Source organism: Dipodomys spectabilis, unplaced genomic scaffold (assembly GCF_019054845.1).
Source record: "Dipodomys spectabilis isolate Male_0828 unplaced genomic scaffold, ASM1905484v1 ptg000003l, whole genome shotgun sequence".
NCBI classification, from domain to species: Eukaryota; Metazoa; Chordata; class Mammalia; order Rodentia; family Heteromyidae; genus Dipodomys; species Dipodomys spectabilis.
Genome location: NW_024870680.1, coordinates 16,465,418 through 16,486,649, shown reverse-complemented (window position 1 = coordinate 16,486,649; position 21,232 = coordinate 16,465,418). Strand labels below are relative to the sequence as shown.

Genomic DNA, 21,232 nt, shown 5'->3' with positions numbered 1-21,232 from the left:
CTGCTTTCCTAGCGTAAGGGCTTGGACTTCTTTTCGGATAGGAATCGTTTCGTTATGTAGCCCTGCATTCTACGACGTGGTACCTAATGCATGCTCTGTAAAGTTTGGGTCAACGAATGAAAGGACCGATGCATGAATGGAATACTTGTGGGCCAGACTTTCCCCATTCACCCATTGAGCAGACGTTTAAAGATCACTTTTGTGCCACGGCCTGGGCTAGGTGCTAAGGATACACCCACTTTCCTTGTAGAGCCTGCAGCGTAATGGTTCGTGGGAGACAGACAAGGCTACGAGTCATTGCATTAGAGGAATGCACTGTGTGGCTTGGAGAGTGGGACACCTATTCTAAGAAACGCTTCCTATAGTTGTTGGATCCTAAAGGATTAATGAAAATCTCGCTCTTAACCTCTCTTCCTGCCTCCTTCCCTCCCTCTCTCTCTCTCTACTTCCTTGAAGGTGAACTTGAGAGTGGATGTCCCCTTTACCTAAGAGGCACGTAAAGATTGGTGGTTGTGTGTGTGTGTGTGTGTGTGTGGTGTGTGTGTGCACGCGCCAGTCCTGGGGCTTGAACTCAGGGCTTGGGCCCTGGGCACCGTCCCTGAGCTTCTTTTGCTCAAGTCTAGCATTTTACCACTTGAGCCACAGCACCACTTCTGGCTTTTTCAAGGCTGAGAAGCAGAGATGATGAGAAAGGAATGAAAAAGTCTGAGGCCAAAGGGACCGTGATAGTTAGAGTTGCTTATGGTCTTGCATGCAGATAGGAATAGCATCGAGGAATAGAAGGTGAAGATTGTCAGAGATGGGACCCGTGAAATCTCGGAGGGGGTTCAGAATTTTAGAGACACCTCCCCACTATTCCTATGTTGGGGGGAAAAGTGTAGGATTGATGTTGAGGCTCAGAAAGGATGTGGACTTAGGAAGTAAAGACTGTTGCTTGGTGGTGGGTTAATGTGTGAGTGTTTATCTGCTTGGGATGAGGCTGAGAAATTGGCAGGTGGTTAGAGAATGTAGAAACTAGGCAATGAAGTCCTCTACCTCCCAACCACTAGAGACTGGAGGTGTTTGAATACCTGTTGGTTGGTGAGGTGGTATGATTGTATAAATTACTTCCATTGACCCTTCTTGCATTAAGTCTCTATTTATAATTGGCTGTCTTTTAATGAAATATATTTGAAAACACCTTAAGAAGAGTAAATTCTATATTGCAGTTACTATTTATGGTTTGTTAGTCATGAGCTCTCTCTTTTTTTTGAGGGGGGGGGGTACAGTCATGGGGCCTGAACTCTGGGCCTGGGTGCTGTCCCTCAGCTCTTCAGCTCAAGGCTAGCACTCTACCACTTGAGCCACAGTGCCACTTCTGGCTTTTTTCTTTTTGCTTATGTGGTGCTGAGGAATCGAACCCAGGGCCTCATGCATGCAAGGCAAGCACTCTACCACTGAACTACCTTCCCAGCCCCATACATGATTTTTGCTTCTTAGTTTTTCTTGTTTGACGGACTCGAGTTACTTTTTTTTTTGGGTCCGGTAGTGGGGCCTGAACTCTGGGCCTGGGCACTGTCCCTCAGCTCTTCAGCTCAAGGCTAGCGCTCTACCACTTGAGCCACAGCGCCACTTCCGGCTTTTTTCTTTTTGCTTATGTGGTGCTGAGGAGTCGAACCCAGGGCCTCAGGCATGCAAGGCAAGCGCTCTACCACTGATCCACCTTCCCAGCCCCCTCGAGTTACTTTTTGTATAATACACTTTCCAGAATGTTATTGCTATAGATCAACTTAATATGAAACCACTAGTACTCATCCTAGAAACTTTAACTTCTTTTATTCTTGGAGAAAGAATATAATCTCTTGTCTAGAAATTCAATGTGAATTGGTTCTGTCCTTTTCTTTGTGTTTTTAAGAAGGTAACTCTGAGAAGCAAAAACGGTTGTCTTCTTCAAGCTCTAGAAAGAAGAGAAATCTGGCATGTCAGACCTTAATTGTTTTTTGTGGGTTTTTTGTTGTTGTTGTTTTGCTTTTGGTTGGTCCTAGGGCTTAAACTCAGGGCCTGGGTGCTGTCCCTGAGCATTTTTGCTCAAGGCTAGTGCTCTACCATTTTGAGCCACAGCGTCACTTCTGGTTTTCTGGTGGTTAATTGGAGGTAAGAGTCTCATGAACTTTTCTGCCCTGGTTGGCTTTGAACCACAATCCTCAGCTCTCAACCTCCTGAGTAGCTAGAATTACAGGTATGAACTACTGGCACCTGGCCAGACCTTAGATTGTGTAGGTTTCTACTAATGTCTCCTTCACCATTTTGTGCAACCTTCCCTAGTAGAAGGCAAAGTACAGTGCACTATTAAATATGCAATTATGGGGACCTAATGCAGTTGTCATGTGTTAGAAATTCAGGATTTTTAGCAATTTGCAATCCAGTGAGGAGACATGTAAATAACCCATTACAGTACAACTAGAAAATTGCTATAATAAAAATGTGTAACAAGTGCAGTGGGGCGCAAGAGACAGGCACCAGAGTGTGCTAGAAGTCAGTAGAATGTCAGTAGATGGAAATGTGCTAAAAAAAAATTAAATGGGTGAGTTCCCAAGAAAGCTGTGATTGACATGTGACATCAGACTCGTCTTCCTGTTGCACTTGCTGCTTGATTAATAGATTCTACCGTGGAGCCCAGATTATAAAAGTGATGAGTAGCATGGTAGAGATGTATTTTTGGTATACTTCTCTTCTTTGGAAAAAATATACAAGCTGTGATTTATTCCTTAGGATACTGTTTTCCAAAATCAGATGTCATTAGCATAATATATAGTCTCAAATAGTAATTTGTCCCTCCCCCTCTCTTTCTTCCTACCCCTCTCTCTTTTTTTGGTCTGGTTCCATTACTATTTTCTGTAGAGGCTGAGAGGTAATTTAGGCTGTGCCAATAGCTGCTCTTGCTTCAAAGAAATGAATAAAAAAGAGGGTTTAGGATAAAGCTAGTTATAAGGCTCTTACCTTAAGTCAGTTGATGTCTATTCCCTACAGTAGCTCATTTATTACTAACAGCAGCCCTGTAAGCCAGATGGTGTTAACCCTATTTTGTAAATGAGGAGGCTGAGGCTAGAAAAGTTTAGGAACTTTCCTAGGATTCAAGTTTGTGAGTGAAATTTTTGGCCCAAGTCTGCTCTGCTGTACTGTGGCCCTTGGTTCCATTTCCCCTCTATTTTTGCTCTAAGGTTTATTAGGTAATTTAAAATTGTCTGGCCCTTTAGCCTGGTACTGATGGCTCATACCTGTAATCTCAGCTACTCAGGAGGCTAAGATCTGAGGACTACAGTTTGAAGTCAGCCCAGACAGGAAAGTCAATGAGAATCATATCTCCAATTAATCACCTAAAAGCTGGAAGTAGAGCTGTTGTTAAGTGGTAGAGCATTAACCTTGAGCAAACAAACAAACAAAAACCAGTACCCATGCCCTGAGTTTAAGCCTTAGGACTGGTGTGTGTGTGTGTGTGTGTGTGTGTGTGTGTGTGTGTGTGTGTGTGTGTGTGTGTGTGTGTGTGTGTGTGTGTGTGTGTGTGTGTGTGTGTGTGTGTGTGTGTGTGTGTGTGTGTGTGTGTGTGCGCCTAATTATTTTGTATGTAAAAACTAACACAGGATATTTGGTGAGTGGCAGCGATTCAGGAGAACATTTTGAAGTTTGCATTCTTGAGATATGCTTTATTAGTATTTCCTATGATTGAGGAACTGAGATTCCAAGGACTGGAGATATGCTAAGGGTTTTCAGCTAAGTGTTGTTACATAGATTTACATCCATATTTCCAGAACATGTCTATTTTCTCTTAGTTTAAAGATTTCATAAACTGCAGACTCAATCTTACCAAATAAACTGCTTTTTTCTTTATATTCAAAAGTCCCATTTCCATAATATGAAGTAGCTGTTAGGAGAAGATCATACAGTATGTTTTCTGAGAGGATCAATATGGGGATTATTCAAAAGAGTAGTATTTTTTTTGTCTATACAAGCCCTTTAATTTACTGCTAACTTGATTTTGCTGGTCCTTTGTTCATGAGGAATGTTTAGTCCTGTGGTACTTAGGGATGTGAGAGATCTACTTAGATCAGCCAGGTATTTAGCAAGTTATGATGACTGGCTAAGCTCAGCTCTATCTCATACCTTGTCAAACCACAGAATGATTGATGTTATTAGTAGGTTGATTTATGGATACCAGCTAGGAGACCCCAAAAGGAGACACAGAAATCCTGGAGCCAGAGATTTTTTCTCTTTAATAGTGTGGCTAGTCAACTGTGAGAGGAATTGGTAGTATATTCTTGGCCTAGAGAACTAGTTTAGGATGGAAGGTAGAGAAACACATGAGTGGGCTGGGAATATGGCTTAGTAATAGAGTGATTGCCTAGCCTGCTTGAAGCCCTGGGTTTGATTCCTCAGTACCACAGAAAAGGCCACAGCAGTGCTGTGGCTCAAGTGATAGAGTGCTAGTCTTGAACAAAAGAAGCTTAGGGACAGTGCCCAGGCCCTGAGTTCAAGCCCTGGGACTGGCAAAAAAAGAAAGAAAGAAAGAAAAAGAAAGAAAGAAAGAAAATAGAAGAGGAGGAGAAGAAACACACCAGTGTCTAATCAGGACTGAGCAGTCCTCTTCGCTAGTGTCTGGCTAGTTTTCAGTGCTGCTCATCTGTCAAAATGATGTGATATCTTCTAGATTGGTAAGTAGTTTCCAGCTTAAGCCAGAGTTCAAAGCAAGTCTCTGGCTTGAAACCAGCTTGAGGTATTATTTACTCTTCTGGGCCCTATTTTACTTAGTATGAAAGAATATTGGACTAGGTTAATTTTTTTTTTTCTTTCCTTCCCTCCTCCTTTCCCCCCTCCCTCCCTCCCTCCTTTCTCCCCCCCCCCCCTTTCCTATGTCTGGCTATTTATTTTTGCTTTTTTTTTTGGTCTAGTCCTGGGGCAAGAACTCAGGGCCTAGATTCTATTCCTGAGTTCCTTTTGCTTAAGGCTAATGCTCTGCCACTTGAGCCACAGCACTACTTCTGGCTTTTTCTGAGTAGTTTGTTGAAGATCAATTTCACAGACCTTTTCCATCCAGGCTGGCTTTGAACTGTGATCCTTAGATCTCAGCCCTCTGAGTATCTAGAATTACAGGTGTGAGCCACAGTGCCCAGCTATATTTGCCAGTTTTGTTGTTTTTTTAGGCATGTAAGATTAATGGTAGTGTAGTGGAGAAGACAAAACCCATTGAAATAGTAAACAGTTGACCCAGATTTTAGAGTGGGGATAGCACATTAGTTTTATCTCAGAGATAGCCAACTGGCAATAGATACTTAGAAACCCATTGAGAGGAGTTCTGAGGCTAGTACAGCAGAAAAAGTGGGCTGAGAGAGAATGCTGAAGGCAAAATAATCCAGAATACTTGCTTTGCTAAGTTCTGGGCTAAATTTTTCATGTGCATTCTTAATGCTATAGCCTTTCAAGTTAGGTACAGGTAGTTCATGCCTATAATTCTGATTGATGACTCAGGAGACTGAGGACCAAAGTTCAAAGCCAGCTCTGGTAGTAAAGTCTGTGAGACTCTTTCCTCCAATTAACTAGAAAAAGCCAGAAGTGGAGATGTGGCTCAAGTGGTACCAGCCATGAGTGGGAAAAGAAGTTAAGGGACAGAGGCCCTGAGTTAAATCCCTAGAACTGGAGCGAGAGAGGAGAGGAAGGAGAGGAAGAAGAGGAGGAGGAGGAAGAGAAGGAAGAAGAGAAGGAAGAGAGAGAGAGAGAGAGAAAGAGAGAGATTAATACATGCTTTTTGTCTGTCTCCCTGTGTTTGTTTGCTTTTTGTGAGTTGTGAGGCTTGAACTCTGGGCCTGAGCGCTGTTCCTCAGCTCTTCAGTTCAAGGCGAGCACTCTACCACTTGAGCTACAGTGCCACTTCCGGTTTTCTGGTGGTTTATTGGAGATAAGAGTTTCACGGATTTTCCTGCCCTGGCTGGCTTTGAACTATGATCCTCAGATCTCAGCCTCCTGAGTAGCTAGGATTACAGGCACCTGGCTCCCTGTGTTTTTGAAAGCCCTGTTCATCCTTTATCCCTGGTACCTGGCATAGAGTATGATTCAATAAAGAAATGAATGAATGTATGAGCTTAGTTTCAACCTCTGTACTTAAATCTTTATTTGTGAAATGATAGATTTGGACCCAATGATTTTTTTTTTTTTTTGGGTCTGGTCATGGGGCCTGAACTCTGGGCCTACGCGCTGTCCCTCAGCTCTTCAGCTCAAGGCTAGCGCTCTACCACTTGAGCCACAGCGCCACTTCCGGCTTTTTTTGTTTATGTGGTGCTGAGGAATCGAACTCAGGGCCTCATGCATGCAAGGCAAGCACTCTACCACTGAGCTACCTTCCCAGCCCAAGGACCCAATGATCTTTGAGGTCTCTTGCAGTTGTGAATGTTCTGGATCTCAGTAATTTACTTTGTTCTGTTTCCTATGACTTCTATCAAGCATTCAGCAAATACTAAGGAATATCTGAGTGAAGTTACAATTATTCTTAACAATTATTTTACTAATATTGTTTTTTTTTGGGGGGGAGGGTCTGGTCGTGGGGCCTAAACTCTGGGCCTGGGCGCTGTCCCTCAGCTCTTCAACTCAAGGTTAGCGCTCTATCACTTAAGCCACAGCACCACTTCCGGCTTTTTTTCTTTTTGCGTATGTGGTGCTGAGGAATTGAACCCAGGGCCTCATGCATGCAAGGCAAGCGCTCTACCACTGAGCCACCTTCCCAGCCCGATATTGGGTTTTTTTTAACTGTATTTTTTTGGCCGGTTGTGGGGCCTGAACTCTGGGCCTGGGCGCTGTCCCTCAGCTCTTCAGCTCAAGGCTAGCGCTCTACCACTTGAGCCACAACGCCACTTCCGGCTTTTTTTTTCTGCTTATGTGGTGCTGAGGAATCGAACCCAGGGCCTCAGGCATGCAAGGCAAGCGCTCTACCACTGAGCCACCTTCCCAGCCCTAACTGTATTTTTTTTGTCTTCTCTTTTTTGGTACTGGGGATCGAGCCCAGGACGTTGCACTTGCTAGGCAAGCGCTTTGCCACTGAGCTACACCCAGCCCTAATATTGGGATTAGAGAAGGGGAAGTGGTGATGGAACAGAGTTAGTTAATAGAAAGATTTATGAACGACCAGCGTCCTGTAACTTTGGAGTCTTACACTCTGGCAGATTCCCATTTCCTTTACAGTAACGCCCCCACACTAGCTTCACCCTTGTTTTTTGTAAATCACTTTTCATTTCTCTTGTGATTTAATGACTCATCTACTTCTAGAAGTAATTTAAGGTGCCATCTGGTCAGTAAAAGAGGATAGGAAAGTGAGGAAAAGATAAAAAAGGAATTATTTCCACTTCTTTTTTTTTTGGTCGGTCGTGGGGCTTGAACTCTGGGCCTGGGCGCTGTCCCTCAGCTCTTCAGCTCAAGGCTAGCACTCTACCACTTGAGCTACAGCGCCACTTCCGGTTTTCTGGTGGTTATTGGAGATAGGAGTCTCACGGTCTCTCCTGCCTGGGCTGACTTTGAACCGAGATCCTCAGATCTCAGCCTCCTGAGTAGCTAGGATTACAGGCGAGAGCCACCAGCGCCCGGCTGTTTCCACTTCTTGAGTATAGACTATCTCATTGTTGTGCCTTTCTCAGTGTCTTGCCTGCTTTTTCACAACATAATATCTATCTATCTATCTATCTGTCTGTCTGTCTGTCTGTCTATCTATCTATCTATCTATCTATCATCTATTTGTGTTGGTCTTGGGACTTGAACTAGGGGGCCTATGCACTGTCCCTGAGCTCTTTCACTCAAGGCTAGCACTCTACCATTTTCAGCCACAGCTCCACTTCCAGTTTTCTGGTGGTTAATTGGGGATAAGAGTCTCAAATACTTTCTTGCCTAGGCTGGCTTGATTCTCATATCTTAGCCTCCTGAGTATCTAGGATTATAGCCATGAGCCATTAGTGGAGTACTGGGGATTAACTCAGGTCCTTATGTTTGCTAGGCAAGTACTTTACCTCTTGAGCCACATCCCCAATTCATTTGCTTTTAGTATGTTTTTCAGGTAATCTCTTGCTTTTGCCTCAGACTATGATTCCACTACCTTTGTCTCACAAGCAGCTGGGATTACATATGTGTACCACCATACCCACCCTCAACTAGAATTATTCTGTAGATAGCTTCAAATTTGTTTTGGTGGGGGTGTGGTACTAAAGGTTGAACTTAGGGCCTTGTGTTGCTAGGCAGACACACTAACTTTTTTTTTTTTTTTTTTGGGTCTAGTCGTGGGGCCTGAACTCTAGGCCTGGGCGCTGTCCCTCAGCTCTTCAGCTCAAGGCTAGTACTCTACCACTTGAGCCACAGCGCCACTTCCAGCTTTTTTTCTTTTTTCTTTATGTGGTACTGAGGAATCGAACCCAGGGCCTCATGCATGCAAGGCAAGCGCTCTACCACTGAGCCACCTTCCCAGCCCAGACATACTAACTTTTAAGCCATGCCCCTCAACTTTGTTTGCCTTCATTATGTTTTTGAATAAGATTTTGTGTATATGCCCATGCCAGCCTGGACCATGATTCACCTAGTTACAGACATCTCCTGCTTAGCTAGGGTGACAGGTGCATACCACTCATCCAGCTATTGACATAGTCTTATGTTTATGTCCAGATTGGCCTCAAACTGCAGTCCCCACAATCTCTGCCTCCTGTGTAGCTAGGATTGTAAGTGTGAGAGCTACCAGTGCCCAGCTAGCTTCCAATATTTTAGTTCTCAATTTAGCTTTTCCTAGATTGTGCTTCTTCAAATCTGGCACTTAGGAGGCACAAGCACTCCCAGAGAATGTCCTTGGAAAATATAGGCTCTGCACACATGAGGTCCCTTAGCCTAAAAGCTCATTCCAGGGAAACCAAGCAAAGATAGCTCATCTAGTGTCATTTCTCATCTTCTTTATTTCTTTGTGTTTTCCCTTCTTGAAGTCATTTGTTATCTCTCTGATCCTCAGAGGAAAATCTGCAGGGAAACATAAACTCATTAGTTCCCTTTAAAGTGAAGCTTTCCCAAGAGGATGCTGGGTCAGAGTCTTGGGGCTTTGGGCCCTGGGCAGCTAGGGAGTAACTGGGAAGGGAAAGAAGCAGTACGTGTAAATCTTGCCAACATTTTTGTTCATTCTGTCCTGTTTTCCCTTTCCTTATTAGTGTTATCAATAACTGAATGCATTGTGTTACTTACAAACCTCATGTGACATTTTACTCCCCAATGACCTTAGGACTTAGTCTAACCTCTCTGAGCTTATCATTTAGTGTACTGCAAAAATAGTCTTTTCTCCTCCTATCTAATGACAACAGTAATAGCTAACTTTTTCTGTGCACACTGTGTACCAGACACGATGCTAAGTATTTTATATGTATTAGCACTTTTCATCTATTTTATTTTATTATTTTTATTTTTTGCCTTTCTTGGGGCTTGAACTCAGGGCCTGGGCACTGTCACTGAGCTTCTTTTACTCAAGGCTAGTACTCTACCACTTGAGCCACAGCACCACTTGCAGCTTTTTCTGTTTATGTGGTACTGAGGAATCAAACCCAGGGCTTCATTCATGCTAGGCAAGCACTCTACCACTAAGCCACATTCTCAGCCCATCTATTTTAATAAATTATTATTTTAATTTTCTAGATGAGAAAAACTAAGGCTAGAGAAGTAATTTGAGCAGCTTTTAAGTGGAGCTGAGATTTGAACCTGGCAATGTAACTATGATCTCTATTGATAGTAAAACACTGTAACATGGATTCACTGTTTTCAAATGTCACCATATATTTGATATGCATTTAATTATGCAAATGACTTCAGAAAGTATAAATGGAAGAAGGGACTGTTTCTGCTCTAAAAGAATTTGTGGGTGGTTCATGCCTGTAATCCTGGCTACTCAGGAGGCTGAGAGCTGAGGATCATGGTTCAAAGCCAGACTGGACAGGAAAATCCCGTGAGACTCTTGTCTCCAATTAACCACCAGAAAACTGGAAGTGGTGCTGTGGCTCAAGTGGTGGAGCCCTAGCTTTGAGCTGAAGAGCACAGGGACAACACCCAAGCCCAGATTCAAGCTCCACAACCACGGCCCTCCCTCTCCCCCAAAAAGAAAAAAAGGAATTTGTGGTATAATGCAAGGGTAGAGAACTTCTTTTTCTGTCAGTGGCCATTTGAATATTTATAACATAATTTTCAGGGCATATGAAATGATCCCTACAGGCAGATGGTTGTAGGCAGTCAATGAGAAGTATAGGTGTTTGTCCCATTATGTACTAAATGATTTTACAAGCCTATACTGCCCATGGGTCAGAGGTGCCCCCACCCTTGGTCTAGTAGAAAGAAGAAGTCATCAAATTATAAGGTAAGGCCAGGTGCAGATGGCTTCTGCCTATAATCTAGTTACTCAAGAGGCTGAGATGTGAGGATTTCCTTGAGGGCAAAGTTGTTGATTATTATTGTAATAATAGAGCTTAACATAAAATTGTTTAGCACTTGTTGAGTGAATAAAATTGGCGAGTGTCTCACAAAGAAGTTGATATCTGACTTGCTTCGTGAAGAGTGAACTGGAGTGAGCTAGACAGTGAAGGTAAAAAGACAGCAGGAGCCAAACCCTGAGGTATAAAAGAGAAGAGTTGGGGGGAGGGTGGGAAGGGATGGGAAGGAGAAACAAAGGAGGAGGCTACAATGCTTGATAAGAAATGTACGCATTATCTTGCCCATGTAATTGTAACCCCTCTGTACAGTATTTTCACAATAAAAAAAAGAAAAGAGAAGAGCTTGTTAGAATGATGGGTGTAGTTCAGTTTGGTTGGAGTAGAAAGTATTTGGTGAAAGGTGAGATAAGGTAGCTAGTTGGACCAGAGTATAGAGTACCTATATGTCATACTAAGGAATTTAGACTTTAGTCTGAGGCAATAGAAAGTTGTGAAATGGGATGATGATGTAGTCAAATTTGTGTCTGATAAATGCCCCTTTGGCCGTTCCTGTATTAACAAATATGTTCTGGCTAGATTCAACTTTTAGAGATCACTTTGGAGGCTGCTGTAGTAGTTCAAGGCAGTGAACTAAGGCATTGTGTGAAGAGCTTAATGGAGATTTCATAGGTGGGCTGCACAGTTCAGACTAAAAGTCCTTTAGAAGTTCATAGAGGAATCTGAGGATTTGGCATCTGAGTTGGGTTTTTAAGGATGGGTAGAAAAGTTTAGGGTTCCTGGGCCTGTAATCCTAGCTACTCAGGAGGCTGAGATCTGAGGATTGAGGTACAAAGCCAGGCCTGGGCTTTGAGTCTGTGAAACTCTTATCTCCAATTAACCACCAGAAAACTGGAAATGGTGCTGTGGCTCACATGGTGAAGACAGTGCCCAGGTCCAGAGTTCAAGCCCCATGACAGACAAAAATAAATAAATAAATAAAAAATTAAGGTGTATATAGGGAAGAGGTCTAGATGGAGAGGAATCCAGAGCAAAAAATAGGAATTCTATAGGCTAGGAATTGAAGAACCAAAAAAGAAAACTTTAAGTGCCATTGAATTTGAAAAGTTTTCAAAATTCAAAAATTTTCAAAAGCTTGCCAGCTCAGTTGGGCTTGAGGATGTGCTTTCTGACAGTGGTAAGAGAGGTGGGGTAAAGGCAGGTAGCCTTGCAGCAGGTATTAGAGCAAGTAGCTACTTTTATTTTACTGCTGAAAGTATGCTGTCTACATCAGGCCTTACAATTTGGCTAAGTATATTCCATGTCTCTATTGATTGATCATCTTGGAGGTCTGAAAGCTGAGGCAGTTACACTTTGGCTTATTGAACTCTTGGCAAAGCTAAGGAGTTAGGAAAAGGAAAGAATGTGAAATGAGATAAGAATTGGGGGAGGGGGGCTACAGATGTGGGTAGTAGGGTTGTGAGCCTTTGGACTTCTCTCATCATCTTTATCACTGACCATAATATCTGTATCTTATAAGATAGAGGTAGCCAACCTGGTTATTAGTGTTGTATTCCTATCAGGTTCAGGAGCTAAATAATCTCTTCTTTCTCTGGGCTGACACAACATTTCCTGTATTTACCATTGGTTATCCTTATAGTATGTTTAATTGTTTCTTCCCATTTTCTGGGCTATGGACATGACAGGGGAAAAGGTTGGGCATGTTCATCTCTGATGTTGTGAAATGATGAAGTCTCTAGCTGATCATTCTCTGATAAAGGATCAACTGATTTGTCTGAAATTCCCCAGCCAAACAAATCTGGGTGAAAAGATTTCAGTATTTAGGGCTCTTTGTAATTAACAGGTACTTGAAACTGTGATAGGAGAGCAATTCCCTGTCAGTAGTGATGGATATTCCTGATATATGCATATTACTTGGTAAAGTTTTGTTGATTTAATTTGGTAGCTTCCAGTTATATCATAGCACATCACAATTAAGGCTTCTTGCTGTTCTAAATGGTAACTATGGCAGCTTTAAAGACTAAAGTATTGCTGACTACAAAGATTTAAAGTTAGACAGACTTGATATGAATACAGTATTTTAGCATAAAGGAACCTAAAAGTCATCTAAACCAGTCCTGACATTTTACAGATGGGGAAGCTGAGCCCCCAGGAGCTTGACCTATATAACAATGCTGATTAACCTACAATTGTTCTTCTCTTAACTGAAAAAGGTAGTTGTTGCCATGAGGCTACTTCTTGGGATGAAAACTAAGCGTGAAATAAAACCTAAAGGAGAGCCTAGTGCTGGTGGCTCATGCCTGTAATCGTAGCTACACCGCAGGCTGAGATCGAAGGATCATCTTTTGAGGTCAGCTGGGGCAAGGAAGTCTATGAGATGCTGCCGCCGCCACTTGCTGCTGCTTCTTCCTTTTTTCTTCTTCTTCTTTGTTCTTTTTTGTCGGTCGTGGGGCCTGAACTCTGGGCCTGGGTGCTGTCCCTCAACTCCAGCTCAAGGCTAGATAGAGCCACAGCGCCACTTCCAGCTTTTTCTGCTTAAGTGATTGCTGAGGAATCAAACCCAGGGCCTCATGCATGCAAGACAAGCACTCTACCACTGAACCACCTTCCCAGCCCCCATGAGATTCTTACCTCCAATTAAACCACCAGAAAACCAGAAGTAGAACTGTAGTTCAAAGTGGTAGAGCCCTATCCTGCAGTGAAAAAAGCTCAGGTACAGTACGCAGGCCCCGAGTTCTAGCCCCACAACAAACAAACAAACAAATAAGAAACAGCATATGAACTAAGTGTCACTGTCCTTAACCTATATTGTTCACCTGATGTTAGCAAGCTTTTGTAGGCAAGCACAATGTCTGAATGTAGCAACAAAATAGTCTTCACTGTTCTCTTAGCCTACTCTAGTTTTATTCTTAACACTTCTATAAGAAATTATTTCTAATATATATTTATTGTCTTTAATTGAGTGAAAGAATGAAGAAAAATATATTAGCTACCTTCAAGATGATAAGCATATGATCTCTTTGACATTTGTAGGTCAATGACATGCCATTTTTTTGTTTTCTTTTTGAGATGAAATCTCACTATGTAGCCCAGGCTAGCCTGGAACTGGCTGACCTTAAACTTGTCAGTCTCCTGTCATAGTGTTTAATGCATGTGTCAACATACAAGCTTACATGCCAGGCTTTTTTGTTTGTTTGATTTCTAACCTTCCCCCTCTCCCCCCCAGTTGTGGGGCTTGAACTCAGGGCCTGAGTGCTGCCACTGAGCTCTTTTCTTAAGGCTAACACTCTACCACTTTGAGCCACAGTGCCACTTCCAGTTTTCTGGTGGTTAATTGGAGATAAGAGTCTCATGGACTTTCCTCCTTGGGCTGGCTTTAAACCTTGATCCTCAGATTACAGGCATGAGCCACCAGTGCCTAGCATGTACGTATATAATTCTAATTTTACTTTTTTTACCTAGTGGAAGAAAGGGCCTATAAAAGCAAAAGTACCCAGGACCCAGCAGAGACATAAAATGGCCCTGAGGATACAAGTTGCCATTACCTTAGATGGCTGAAGACCTAAGGTCTGACATGAGTTTTCTCTAGTAAGGTTTATGACTCTCTCCCCAACACTTGTCCAGAATTTAACTTCCACTCTCTTTTCTCTTCTCTTCTCTTCTCTTCTCTTCTCTTCTCTTCTCTTCTCTTCTCTTCTCTTCTCTTCTCTTCTCTTCTCTTCTCTCTCTTCTTCCTTCCTTCCTTTCCTTTTTTTTTTTTTTTTTTTGGTTGTGGGACTTGAACTCTGGGCCTGGGTGCTGTCCCTGAGCTCTTCAGCTCAAGGCTAACGCTCTACCTCTTGAGCCATAGTGCCATTTCCAGTTTTCTGGTGGTTTATTGGAGATAAGAATCTCACAGACTTTCCTGCCCTGGCTGGCTTTGAACCGCTATCCTCAGATCTCAGCCTCCTTGGTAGCTAGGATTACTGGTGTGTGCTACCGGTGTCTGGCTACTACCACTGTTTTCTTTTTCTTTTTTTTTTTGGTCCGGTCGTGGGGCCTGAACTCTGGGCCTGGGCCTGTCTCTCAGCTCTTCAGCTCAAGGCTTAGTGCTCTACCACTTGAGCCACAGCGCCACTTCCGGCTTTTTTCTTTTTGCTTATGTGGTGCTGAGGAATCGAACCCAGGGCCTCATGCATGCAAGGCAAGCGCTCTACCAATGAGCCACCTTCCCAGCCCCCTACCACTGTTTTCTTTTTTTTGTTTGTTTGTTTTTTTTGCCGGTCATGGGGCCTGAACTCGGAGTCTGGGCACTGTCCCTCAGCTCTTCAGCTCAAGACTATTGCTCTACCACTGGAGCCACAGCGCCACTTCCGGCTTTTTCTGTTTATGTGGTGCTGAGGAATCAAACCCAGGGCCTCATGCTTGCAAGGCAAGCACTCTACCGCTGAGCCACCTTCCCAGCCCCCCTACCACTGTTTTCTATGAGTTACTTCTCTGCTTTATATCTCATCCATATCTCCTGTAAAATGAAACAATTGTATTTCTTGGGCTCATAAATTCCTGATTTAAAACAACTTAGTTTGTGTATGCTTGGGTGTGTGTGTGTTTGTGTTCCTAAGAATTATACCTAAAATTTTGCCAATGATAGGCAAGCATTCTACTAGTGAACTACATCATTATTTTCTCTGTCTTTTCCTCAAGGGCAAGGGAAAAGTCTGTGTCTTGATGCTTAGCCATACATATTTAAAATTTGGACTTTTATCTAAAATGGGAATGTTTAAATGAATAAATGTATCAAACCTGGAAGCTTCAGAGGAAGCTTATAATACTCAATCTTCCAAGCACTTTTTCAGATTTTATCTATTATAAGTCAGCAAAATTAAAGAGTTGTGGAAACACTAAAGAAAAATGTGGGGGGGGGGGGGTAGGGGGAGGATGGGAAGGGATGGGAAGGAGAAACAAAGGAGGAGGCTACAATGCTTGATAAGAAATGTACTCATTATCTTGCCCATGTAATTGTAACCCCTCTGTACAGTATTTTCACAAAAAAAAAAAAAAAAAGTCAGCAAAAAAAAAAAAAAAAGAAAAATGTGGAAAACCAGAAAGATGTTCCATCTTAGAGAGTAAAGAATCAACTTAAACAGTCAGAGGGGAACAACTGGATGGCCACATGTAAAAGAATGAAGTTGGATTCCTACCACACAACATATACAGAATTAGCTTAAAATAAATCAAAGACTTAAAACAATAAAGCTCTTAGGAGAAGACGTAAGGGTAAATCTTTATAACCGAGTTATCAATTTGATACTGAAAGTATAAGCAGCAGACGAAAAAATACATAGGTTGGACTTAGAAAATTTAAAATGTTTGTGTTGTAAAAGGTACCCTTTGTAATGACGGAAAATATTTGCAAGTTATTATATCAGGTAAGAGAATTTATTTCCAAAATATATAAAGGACTTTTGCAGCTAAAAATAGTGGTACATATCTGTAACTCCATTATTGAGAAGTGAAGGCAAGAGAATTTTGAGTCTGAGGTCAGCCTGGTCTATGCAACAAGACCCTGTCTCAGCTTTCCTCCTCCTCCCCATTGAAGTACTTTATTACTTGGGCCACACATCTCCATTCCTTTTTGTTTTGCTACTTTTTGGGTAGGGTATTATATTTTTGTCTGAGGCCAGCCTTGGACCATCCTGCTATGTATGTCTTTTGTGTAGCTGGGAATACAGATATGAATCACTGTGTCTTGCTTGCTAATATTGTTTGAATAGGTAGATTTTATGGTTATGTAGATTTTTAAAAATTTTTTAATTTTTGTCAGTCGTGGGGTTTGAACTCAGGGCCTAAGTGCTATCCCTGAGCTCTTCACCACAAGGCTAGCACTTTAACACTTTGAGCTGCAACTCCACTTCTGGTTTTGAGTTATTAATTGGAGTCTTAATGGGGACTTTGAACCGCAATTCTCAGAGTAGGATCCTGCGTAGCCTCCTAAGTAGCTAGGATTATAGGCATGAGCCCCCAGAGTCTGGTGGTATGTGGATTTTATATCAGTAAAGCTAAAAAAAAAAAAAAAGAAAGAAAGAAAGAAAAAAAATCAGGTATAGAGATGTATATGGCTGTAGATGTAATTTGTGAACATAAGTACTGGCATATAGTAGTAATGCTTCTCAAACTTTCAATGTATTTATGAGATATCAGTATCTTATTTAGAAAATGCAGATTCTGACTCAGGAGTTCTTGGATACAGTCTGAAATCTGTTTTACAATAAGATTTCAGGATACTGTTGCTCTTGGCCTATGGACCATACTTAACAAGAAAATAGAGGATGTTTGTTTCTTCAATGAGTGTCATCAGTTTAATGAGCTTTCTGGAAGGCAGGAGGATTTGGCTAGAGTTTTGCAGGGAAGCCGAACATGGTTTGGTGGAAGAAGGGGGCTTGAGGAACAAGATAACCCAATCAGTGTAAAAGCTCAGCAACTAGAGAAGAGTATTTGATATTTGTGAGGGACAGTGGGCCTCTTTGTAGCTAGCTATACAGTGGTAGGCCCCTGAAATCTTTTGCACTTGTGAAAGTGAAACATTCAATTTTGATTATTTTCCATCTTTGTGAAATTTCTTCTTGCCCTTTACCTAGCATTTTTGGTGCAGTATCTTTCAAATGTGGGCATATGTGGAGCAACATGTTCATTGGCTAGCAATAAAACATTCTATATATAGGTTTAGGAGTTGATTAATCAGTACCCCTTTCCCTGAGAGCCTACCTAATTAGCTACCTGGGCTATAGAGAAGGTACCTTCAGACTAGGTTAGTGCTTTGCCCCAAATGAATAAACTCTTTAATGAAAGCACAAATAAAGATGTCTTTCCAGATGGTACCGGTTAATTATAGCTATAGTTTACAGCTTTCCTTGTTTTTCCACTTAAGCTAGAAGACTAGTTTGGATGTAATTTAAGTAACCTTTTAGTTCTGGAGGCAAATATTAAAGCCAAATTATATGTTACTCTTAGCACTCTGTGAAGTGCTAATGATCCTCTTAGCCCCAAATCTACTCTCTGAACTGTTTTCCTGAAGGTCTGAAAGCATTACTCTTAACATTCAGTTCCTCAGTGCTCACTATCCCAGAAAGAAAGTCAGTGAAATCACTTGACCACCTCTAAAGTATTTTCCTTACATCCCTGAACTGAAGTCAGAAGTTTTATTCTGTTTTTCAGATGGAGAAAAGTAAGGTGTAGACAGTAATATGCTTGGTTCACACTTTCACAGAGAGGCACTTCCATGCCCTGCCAAGTTCTCTCTATCTTCCCAATTTTCATTCAGTGGACTTGTCTTGCTTCCTGAATTCGTACTTGTTTTGTTTTATCACATAATATTTAAACACGATTTTTTGGAATTTTTTTTTACTTTCCAATTTAAGCATCTTACCTGGAGATGCTGGTTTGTTAATACAGTGAAGTTTTTAGGGAGAAGTCTGCTCAGTGCCCTAAGTCTTCATTGAATGCTTGGTATATGCTCAGCTCTGTGCTATTCTCCTTGGAAGACATACAAGTAGTGTAAAGTGTGTCTTGGCTCTAAAACAACTTCCAGGTTTGTGGAATATGCGCAAAATACATATACTCAAGGCCAGAACTAGGGTGAGGCATTCAAGGTATTAGGACTCAATCTTTTTTTTTTTTTTTGATCTGTTGTGGGGCTTGAATTCTGAGCCTGAGCACTGTCCCTGAGCTCTTCAGCACAAGGCTAGTGCTCTACCACAGCACCACTTCCAGTTTTTTGGTGGTTAATTGGAGGTAAGAGTCACACAGATTTTCCTTCCCGGGATGGCTTTGAACCCCAATCCTTAGATCTCAGCCCACAAAAAAAAAAACAAAATCCCAAGGCTTTGCCAAACAAATCTGGGTGATGAAATCAACGCCTGATTACAGGTGTGAGCCACCGGCACCTGGCTTAATTAGAGGTTTTATTAATAGAAGACTCCTAATTTTTTTTTCCAGTTCTGGGACTTGAACTCAGGGCCTTGGCGCTGTCCAAGGCTAGCACTCTTGCTCAAGGCTAGCATTCTACCAATTGAGCCACAGTGCTACTTCTGGCTTTTTCTATGATTAATTGGAAATAAGCATCTCATGGACTTGGACTTTCCTGCCCAGGTTGGCTTTGAACCTCAATCCGCAGATCTTAGCCTCCTTAATAGTGAGGATTACAGATGTGAGTCACTGGTGCCAAGCCTAAGGTTATGCATTTCTAACAAGCACCCAGATGATACTAATATTGCTGGTCCTTGGACCACACAGGGAGTAAAAAGGAGAAAGTTCTATACTATAGAAAGCAGAGAACTGAATTCACTAGGAGACCCTGGAGGGAAGGCTTCTAAGGAAGGTATAATTGGTGCTAGGTTCTCAAAGCCTAACTTGGGTTTGGATGGGAAAAAAAGGAGAAAAGCATTGCAAGCAGACAGAAAAGTATATAAAGGCCTAGAGACAGTAATGAGTCCCATGTGGTTGGTATAATGAACTGACAGATGGGGCAAGATGCAGGTCCAAGTTGGAAAAGAAGAAAAGTTTCAATGACTACTATATAACTTGGGCATTGATTATTCCTTTAGAAATAAAAGTTTTAATTATATGCTCTGCAAGTAGAGCTGGGGCTCAAGTGGTAGAGTTCTAACTTTGAGTGAAAAAGCCAAGTGAAAGCATGAGGTCCTAAGTTCAAGCCCCAGTTCCAGCACCAAAAAAGAAAAAAGTATATGCTTAGGTACCTCCTGTGCCTTTCCACTTTGTGTGTTTTGTGTGTGTGTGTGTGTGTGTGTGTGTGTGTGTGCGCGCGCGCGCGCGCATGCATGTGTGTGTGTCTGTGCCTGTGTGCGTGTACCAGTCCTGAGCTTTACTAGTGTTCCACCATTTGAGCCACAGCTCTACTTCCAGCTTTTTGTGGTTAATTGGAGATAAGAGTCTCATGGGCTTTCCTGCCTGGACTGGCTTCAAACCATTATACTCAGATCTTAGCCTCCTGAGTAGCTAGGATTATAGGCATGAGCCACCAGTGCTTGGTGCCTTTCCATTTATTTATTTATTTAGCCCGTCTCAAGGGCTTGAACTCAGAGTCTGGGCACTGTCCCTGAGTTTCTTTTGTTCAAGGCTAGCACTCTACCACTTGAACCATAGTGCCACTTCTAGCCTTTTCTGTTTATGTAGTACTGAGGAATCAAACCCAGGGCTTCATGCATGCTAGGCAAGCACTCTACCACTAAGCCACATTCCCAGCCCAGCCTTTCCATTTTTTAAATCAACTTGTCTCTTGCAGTTCTGACCTCCTAGGGAAATGAAGTCAGGGCAACTGAATAAATTCTGTGAAGAAATGTAAGGAGTAGGAAAATGAAAGGAGGGAAGTTGATTTCATCACCTAGATTAGTTTGGCAAAGCCTTGTTTTTTTGTTTGTTTGTTTGTTTTTTAATTTAACTGGGACTTGTAGAAGCCAAAAAGTTTTCCTTAAATAACAATGGGCACATCCATAAATTATGTCTGGTAAATATGTACTGACTTGATTTAGTAGTAGTATGAAATTCTGTTTTATCTCAAATATTCTAATTTAAGATACTTTTCTGAAGTTGGAAAGGTGGAAAATTGGGCCTTGAACTTGTAAGTACTAAAGGATACTTGCTGATTGATTCCTTGGAATGTTTCTAAGGCCTCCTTTCTTTTCGATGTCACATTTTCAGCTCAATTCAGTGTACAAATGTACTGAGTGACTTACACACTGAAATTTGGGTAGATTTTTGTAGATGACTATAAAAAGTTGAAGATTTGAACTCTGAACTCACTGCTCTATAAGTGGTTTTAATCTTTTTTTTTTTTTTGGTCAGTTGTGGGGCTTGAACTCTGGGCCTGGGCGCTGTCCCTCAGCTCTTCAGCTCAAGGCCAGCGCTCTACTCTATCAGTGGTTTTAAACAGACATTTTTGCTCCCCAGAGGACATCAATTGAAATTGGGAGGATGCTCCAACAATGTACAGGATGCTCCTCCAAGAATGAATAATCATCCCTAAATATCATTTAGTGCCAAGTTTGAGAAACCCTGCTCTAAAAAGGCAAGACCCCAGACAGAACAAGAACTTCTCAAGTTTGGAAGGCCGTGTTACTAGTTAATGGCAGAATAGAGCTATAATGGTCATTTTCCCCGGTCTAATGTTCTGCCTGCTACCATGGAGCTATTTAGAGTTGTATGGCATTATATGTCAGAATATTTTATCTAACTTCACTTCCAATAATTCTGACTTATCCTTTTTTCCCCCTGGTTATATAGTAAATTGTCTTTGTATTTCATGACTTTATTTCTTCATGTTCATGTTAGTCCCTTTGCCTGGAACATATTCCTGCCTGTTCTTTATCTGAAAATTTCCTGTCTCCTTCTTGCAGCCTTCCTAATCTATACCACCTTAGATGGATTAAAAGCCACTTATTCATGCTTCCATAGCTAATCTTTACCATATAATAAATTTTCTATTTTTTTGTTTTTTTTTTGGGTCCGGTCATGGATCCTGAACTCTGGGCCTGGGCACTGTCCCTCAGCTCTTCAGCTCAAGGCTAACGCTCTACCACTTGAGCCACAGTGCCACTTCCGGCTTTTTTCTTTTTGCTTATGTGGTGCTGAGGAATCGAACCCAGGGCCTCAGGCATGCAAGACAAGTGCTCTACCACTGAGCCACCTTCCCAGCCCCAAATTTTCTGTTTATATCCTACTAGACTATGAACATCTTGGGAGTTAGGACTTTTCTACCCTTTGCCCTCATTTCCTAGCAGCAC

The 21,232-nt window shown here is 42.0% G+C and overlaps 1 protein-coding gene across 3 annotated transcripts in view; it reads left to right on the top strand.

Moving 5' to 3' along the window:
- The window catches only part of Rnf121 (ring finger protein 121), a 72,163-nt gene that overhangs the window by 495 nt on the left and 50,436 nt on the right, over positions 1-21,232 (top strand). The window lies entirely within an intron of this gene.